Source organism: Tachypleus tridentatus, chromosome 12, assembly GCF_004210375.1.
Source record: "Tachypleus tridentatus isolate NWPU-2018 chromosome 12, ASM421037v1, whole genome shotgun sequence".
Classification (NCBI taxonomy): domain Eukaryota; kingdom Metazoa; phylum Arthropoda; class Merostomata; order Xiphosura; family Limulidae; genus Tachypleus; species Tachypleus tridentatus.
In genome coordinates this window covers 33,958,819-33,964,860 of record NC_134836.1, presented here as the reverse complement: position 1 = coordinate 33,964,860, position 6,042 = coordinate 33,958,819, and positions in this window count along the sequence as shown.

Here is a 6,042-nt window from a genome sequence, read left to right as displayed (position 1 = left end):
ACAAATGTTAAATTAATGATGTTTAGCGCAGATAATTCTGGAGAAGTTTTGTTCAAAATTCCTAACAACGACAAATGCAGTTAACTGAGTCCTTACCTGCTCATTTTCAACTACACACAGACTTAAACTTCCTACCAGTTACCATCACTTTTATGTTAAACCTTGTCACGATTTTCAACGTTTCATTCAACTATAAAATTTTATGAATAACATCAGTACCCTGGAGGTCCCTGTACTTTATGTCCTACTTGGGGATATGTGATGCAGTACAAAACGTTCAAGCTAATTATTAACTACTAATTGTAGTATTCGTTTGTTTGTTTACAATTAAACGTAAAGCTACACAATGGGCTATTTTTGCTTTGCCCACCATAGGTATCTAAACCCGGCCCGGTTTTTAGCGGGATGAGTCGGCAGACATACCACTGGGGGATCGAAGTATTCGTTTCTCAATGAAAAAAAATTAGAAAAAGTGAACATTTCGTCAAATAAACGATTTCTGGGAGGTACTGTACGGAAAGTGTGATCGGATTGTGCTCATATGAAATGTAATGTTTTGCATTACAGTGGTACCCTTTATTGGAAAAAATAAGTGTTTATGAATTCCACTTTTAGTACTATGTTTAGAAATTACATTACTCAAAACAAAATTAAATCCTCACAAACAGACCTTGAGAATCATGTTCTTGTTGTGAGGAAAGTGCTTTTATTTAAAATTGTGTTCTTCGATTAAAACAAAACTGTTCCATGCTGCGTAGAGTATTTTTCTGTCTGAATCTTGAATGCCCAAAGTGTGAAATTTTTATATGGATTTTGGTCTGTGATGTAATTCAAAAGACGATGCCTTATTTATATTTATTATTTCGACCATATACATAGATAAGTATATACATTTTACGTCTATTATAGTAAGATGAATCACGTGTATGTGTCTTAAAAACTGTTTAATTCATGGAACTTGTCACCCTGAAATATCAAGTAAATTTTTGCAATGCCATTATAAACTAAATTATGGAGTAGTACCATTTGTTTGGTTTGTCTTGAATTTCGCGCAAAGGTACACAAGGGCTATCTGCGCTAGCTGTCCCTAATTTAGCAGTGTAAGACCACTCATCGCCAACTCTTGGACTACTCTTTTCCCAACGAATAGTGGGATTGACCGTCACTTTATAACGTCCCCACGGCTGAAAGGGCGAACATATTTGGTGCAACGGGAATTCGAACCGCCGATTATCAAATTAAGAGTCAAGCACCTTAATCACCTGATGATATCCGTATAGGTGAAATACTCACCAATGGTGCCAGGTTATTTATTGTGTGTCTTAGATCTTATCCATTTTGTACAGTTGTCAAACAGCCATCTTGGGACATTCAAAGGTAAGACTTCCTATTGAAGTTAATGTCTCTCATTCCATGGTGCACCATTAGGTCCAGTGGTCGTATATAGCTTTACTAGAATCTTTTACAGTATTCTCAAAATCATTTTTAAGCTCTGGCATGAATCTCAGGGAGTTCATAGCAAAATATAAACCCAATCACAGACAGATTTGTGATCCAGTTTTGGGTAGCTTAAATCAGGTGGTCTCGAGTTTAACCTCAAATGTTCTGCTGTGATACAAGATAAGAATCGCAAGAGAAGATTTTTTGTTGATTTCAAAACAACTTTCCCGAACGTATTATGGGAAGATATCAAAACTCCACAATCATATGGAAGATCACATTAGAACTTCTGCGCGATCTAAAATGGTCTTGGAGAATGTGTACGGTCAGAAAAAAATATTGTCCTAGGTTTGCCCCTCTATCCGGTAGAGTTTGGTGATTTAACCAATTATTTATTACTAGTGATTACAGCTATTAGTGTTTTATAAACGAATCGATTAATCAAATCATGAGAAACACTATTTTGGCTTACATCTAAGATGGAAGCAACCCACCTTTTAGATATTGTATCCTACAGCATACTAAAACCAAACTTAAGTGAATGAGACACGTACTTCAGTCATAATGATGAAAAATGCTACTAGTATAACACATAACTAAAAACAAGGCAAAAATAAACCATATGATATAGCACATACAATTTGACATAATCATTTTAATGAAAGGTGGCAGCACTTCAAATCAGTAACAGTAAACGACAAATAATAAATGGTCTGAGGAGAAAAATACTTGAAGCTGAAGCATACTGGTTCCTAGTATACTATTATATTTGAAAAAAACTAGATGTTTATAAATATAGTTTCAATAACACACCATTTAGAACACTTTAATTGCTCGTCTGGACAAACTTGGATTATATATAATAATTGTGATTTATATGTTGTAGCTAAGATTTTTCCGATAAAAATTTAATCAAAATATATTGATTGGCAATAAGACATAGATAAATGTCTAATTCATCATATTATGTAAAATAAAAACATTCACCGTTTTGCTGCTTTATAGAAATGTACTTTGGGATTATTATGGTATAAAATATGCTATTGAAACAGTTTTATTGAGCTGATAGGACAAGGACCTGAAAAAAAAACAATGCCTTTGTTCTTACCAAAAGGCTTTCTTCAAGAAACGATCCCTTAAACACACCACAGGTAAACCTTCCCTGTGACACCTCTCTTTCCAAAGCGTATATCGTATCAATCGGTTGGTTTTTCGTCAGTATAGTCATATGTGATTTTAAAGTGCCACCATAGGAAGCAACAAATACTATTGCAAATAGCCACCAAATGACCAAAATTATTCTTACGCTGCGAAACTTGAATGAAGGTATCCTTCCACCTGTAAAAAGTAAAATAAGTGAAATGAAACAAATATCAAAATGGATAAAATGCTACATATTTAATTTGTTTTTAAATTTCAAAATATACAAAGAGGCTAAACTTATGTTGTTGTTCTTTTAAACCAAAGGGTATTTACTAACCTTTTTTTTTTTTTGGTAATTCCATTCATAAACATTGAAAACGCATGCAAGAAATTGTTTTATCTTTAGTTTTAATATAAAACTATAAAATACCAGATGTTACCAAACGTAAGATAAGCATAGAAGATTTTAGAACTTAGTTTCTAGCGCCAAACAAGAAAGTAGTTATTTAGATTAATTCAGTTATATATTTGTAACAGTGTACGTGTATAAAGTTTAAAAGAAATCGAGCACACCTTGAGCAACGAGACACCCCCATAGGTACCATAATGAGTCCATGGGTTCTGCCTCTTCAATTCCTGTTTATGTTATTGATGACTGTTAAACAAATAGTCACTAAGGTTAACGACAGAAATACGCACAGCCAGACCTAATGGTAAGAAGGATCATAATATTATTTACAATTTTTGTAATAGAACAATAAAAATTATCGAAAGTTTTTAAACGGTAATTTTGGCATAACCTTTCTTTGTTCTTACCCAAAATGTAAAACAAAATATAATTAATTATTTATCTATATAAGGCCTCTATTGCTTGGTACAGCAAGATAATTAACTTTCAAATATAAAAAAAAAGTACTTACATGTGTTACAAATAGGGAACAATAAATTACATTTTAGGTGATGGTAATTCCTGAGTTTATGGTTGACCAAGATGAATTATTATTAAGCTTATAGAATCATTATTAAGAAGTTTTGCGTTGACTAAATTGCATTAATATATTCCATTCGGAAATACAAAATGACTTTTAGTTCTTATCGTTACTTGGTTTTCAAATCAAAGGATCTATTACAGCACATAAAATTTCTCACTTATGGTTAACAGCACTTTAACTGAGAACTAGCTAGTGAAAAGAGCATTAAATATTTTGAAATATCTACTTATACTGCTGTAATTCATCTTAAATGTTAAATAAATATGCTAACAAAACTTCTTAATTTACTTCAAAAAAGTAGTACATATGAACAGTGAGAAAAAATTAAATTCGTACGTTGATCATATTATGTACTATATTTTATCTCGGACGAGTCTTCGATTTATTATTATACGTACATTACGTATAATGATTTCAAACAGCCGGAAATTTTAATATTAATTGTATTGTTGTTTGTATATTAAAATATATTTGTATAAGAAAGAAAATTGTGTGTATCAATCTTGTTGACAAATATCATAAATTTAATGCGTATCAACATTTAATTAACTTCTAAATTAAAATTAATTAATAAGCGTTTATCATAATTATAGCTTCTGAGGCTTATAGTATACTGACTATAGCGATTAAATAATATATACTTGTCTCGTGTTGCGATGGCTAACTTTTTATACTTATTAGACAAGATTTTCCAAAATACACTTGGCAACAATATTCGAAGATACGCTAGTGCTTTCGGAAAACGTATATTGTTGATTCTTACATTCGAAAATCTTCTATAAATATAGAGAACAGGCGGTACTTGCGCAATACATATTTAACAATATACTCAACATGCATTAAACTGAAACAAACATAGATATTAAAATAAATATATAATAGTAAATCAGTTACAATCAACAGCGGTTTAATGGTTACACAACATACGTCATATTGTAATCAGAATTTATCCTCACACAAAAATTACCAATTTTACTTAATCCACCGTATACCAACACCAAGGATTCATTAAAAACCAATTACACTTAAATTCTACTTTGCTCAGCTCGGGTTAAATTGGAAAACTGTGACACACAAGAACTTCCTAATTTTTTATATTGCTTTGTAACTAACAAATCCGTATTGTTCCATTCTCCATCGTTTGGGTTGAGATGCGTTTTCACTCAATTTTGTTTTAGGTGAGTGACGTAACCTTTCCATTGAACGTATGCGATAAACTATAGAACTCAATTCCCAAAACATTCTAGAAATTCTACAAATCCGTCCTAAGAATGTTCTGGAAATATTGATAATATCCTAGAGCCAGTTTAAAATACAATATAAGCCTTGTTTTGTTTCTAAGTTAAGCATAAAACCACGAAATATCTAAATCCTTTTTTTTCACGTTTTAAGACCACAGACATACCACTAAGCAACTGGTAGGGTGAAGAACAGGAGACAACAACAATTGTCATGGTTTCCCGTTTAAAGTTATGACCATATTAGTGACGATGCTATTATAAATCCCCGTCACACCAAACATGCTCGCTCTTACAGCCGTGGAGGCGTTATAGTGTAACGGTCAATCCCACTATTCGTTGGTAAAAGAGTAGCCCAAGAGTTGGCGGTGGGTGGTGATGACTAGCTGCCTTCTCTCTAGTCTTATACTGCAAAGTTAGGGACAGTTAGCACAGATAGCCCCCGTGCAGCTTTCCGCGAAATTCAAAAACAAACTTATAAATCTCGCTAGAATGTTGAAAGTTGGAATACAGGGATATCACGTTAACAAATGGCTCGGAGAATAAAATATATATAACGTGAAAGTAGTAAATTAAAAAAACAACCTTAACATGAAGTATCGCTGGTGAAACAGTGGCGAAAAGATGGACAAACTGCTGGAAAAACAACTTCGATCTTGCATCGTTTGTAACAAAGTGTTATAGGTTTTATTTTCAGTTCCTAAATATATAGCCAGTTTAACACAATACTCTGGCTTCTAGTATGGAGTATACATGTAAGACAAAGATATTTATGAAAATAAAAGTATTGATCAACAAGGTTATCTTACTGGCTGGGTATTTAGTAGATTTTACTTAGAAATTAAGAATGAAGCACAGATTCTTTCTGAATTCCTGGAATTATGTAATTAAGTTTTATGTCGAGAAATAAGGAAAAGGAAAAGAAACTTCTTTAATGCTACACACGAATAAATTAATTTACTTAATACGTTTTAAATGACCATTGTTGAGTTTTATCTCAATTCTGGTCTATAACAATAGTTATGGGTCTTATGGTTTAGGATAATACATTAGTAACGACAACAATGAAGTTCGTCATATCCGACCGCTCCTAGCAAATTATCTTGGGGTGTGGGCTAGTTAGAGGCTGTCGTACTTCGATTATGAATTCCAAGATTTATGACTTTCATTTACGTCTTTGTAAAAGCGGATGCGTTATAAGAGTGGCAGTCAAATCCACCATGCTTTCA